Source organism: Anneissia japonica, unplaced genomic scaffold (genome assembly GCF_011630105.1).
Source record: "Anneissia japonica isolate Jap-2015-1 unplaced genomic scaffold, ASM1163010v1 scaffold665_len1252844_cov201, whole genome shotgun sequence".
NCBI lineage: Eukaryota > Metazoa > Echinodermata > Crinoidea > Comatulida > Comatulidae > Anneissia > Anneissia japonica.
The window spans coordinates 923,915-926,062 of record NW_022757135.1 but is presented as its reverse complement, the minus strand read 5'-3'; positions in this window follow the sequence as shown (position 1 = coordinate 926,062).

The window sequence follows — 2,148 nt, the reverse complement described above, 5'->3', positions numbered from 1 at the left end:
ACAAAATAATTTAGAAAATTAATTATTTTCGGTGAATGTTGACATTGATTAAATATTATACTTCAATATTTTAATATTTTGTAACATTAAGATATGTTTTTTTATGATAAAATATTTAATCAATGATTACTGTTATCTTGATAATAGATAATAGGCCTATTGGTCGTTTCTAGCCTGACCTTGGGTTTTATCTGATATTGGTAATCAGAATCAGTACTCCAGGCTCATTTCAATGTAATTTTAATAATTTACCCATGGCTATGTGAAGATAGTATCGCGAGATGCCGAGGGATTTTCTTGTAGGATATCACAAGGTGCCGGTGTATATATTTCTTGTCAGGAAGCTGATGTTTTAATTAGCTTACGATCCGTTTGGCCTATATATAAAAAAAAGTTGACAGTATTGTATATCCCCTATTAAGTTTAGATCCACGTGGAATTAAAACAAAAAAAAATGGATAACAGTGTTTCATTAAAATAATTATGTTGTTTGTTCTTCATAAGGCCGGCAGAATTTAATTCTACGAGAGAAAACGGTGATGCAGTATTGCAAAAATAATATATTTAGGCGCATGCATAAAATATTTGGTTGTTTGTCAATTTAAAAACATCCAAGTTGAATTACCCAAAAAACATAGATAGAAAAAAAATAAGAGACAGTTAATCGACAATAAAAGAAAACCTGGTCTCTACTAGGACCCAAACATGGGACTTTCGCACATGGCGAACGTCATAACTACTTACCGTACTCGCGCAAATAAGCGCCCCGTTTGAATAACCGCCCCTCCTAACATGAAAATTTCCTTAAGCGCCCCGTTTGAATAAGCGCCCCCTAATAAGATTTTCTTTTTAGCAAGTCTATAATCCAATCAATCCTGGGACTGTGGTTGTTGGAATGATTTGCGCTGTAGAGTGGAAACACATTCTTCTTCGTCAATATCAAAATAAGGATATTTCTCTTGGACAGATGAGAACTCCGATCCCTGGACAGGCAGTATATTTCCAACTTTACTCTTTTTACATATTTGTCTATGCCTAGTCCTACTCCTCTTTTTTTCTTTTTCCGACCTTTAGCACATTCTCATCTGAGAAAGAAAGAATACAATGATCCTGCCATCCTGCTAATCTCAATCGGCCGATGGCCAACAAGCTAACCACCCACCACCCACCTCCACTAATTGCATCTGCTATTTTGCTGTTATGTAAATATTCACGCATTCTTGTCATGAGCCATGTTCTCTGGACGACTATCTTTTCTAACCACTATTCGTAATGTCCTTATATAATCTTTTTTCATTCAAAAAGTGCCTATTGAATTTAATGATTTCCCATAAGAACCCCTCGATTTTCATCTATTTCCATAAGCACTCTTAGCATATTCCATTTGCACTCTGTTTTCATAAGCGCCCAGTTTAAATAAGCGCCCTGTTTGAATAAGCGCTCCTCAGAAAGTGCAAAAAATATTAAGCGCCCGGGCGCTTATTCGCTCGAGTACGGTAACCACGGAGGCGTTGTGGTGAATCCGAACACCAGTATGCTCTGAATCCTTTCAATTAATGTGTCTGACGTCACAGTTTTGGTACTACGATAACATCGCATGTGCTGTTCTCTGATCACTGTAGGTACTGTTTCACCAATCTTTCAGATTTACAGAGGGACAGACATAAGAATGGCTTGATCAGATCGGACAAAGTAGGCTAACAGACTAAGTATGTTCAAACATTGACAGTTGAGACCACATAATTTCATCACATCCTAATCATTTGCGATTCTCAGTCGATCTTAAGTGTTTGAAGTATTCACAGACGTGACAATTGTTCTTGATTTTATTGTCGCACATTTCAGGCAAAAGCAATACAAACGCTATACAGTTCATCTCATTAACCTAGTATTTCTAGATACATGATAGCTCGTAGATTTAAGTGTTCATCTGTACTCACGCGTATGCCATGCTTTCCTATCACGCACCGACAAGGCTACCATGGTTACCGATACTTGCATATAATGACCGAAAGGTCCACTGATTAATCTCAGATAAGAAAGTATAATACATACTCCAAGTATTGGAATACACGCCATCGTGTTGTGATTCAATATTTCGACATTAATTATGTCATCATCAGGAATGCATATAATGATTCCATGTGG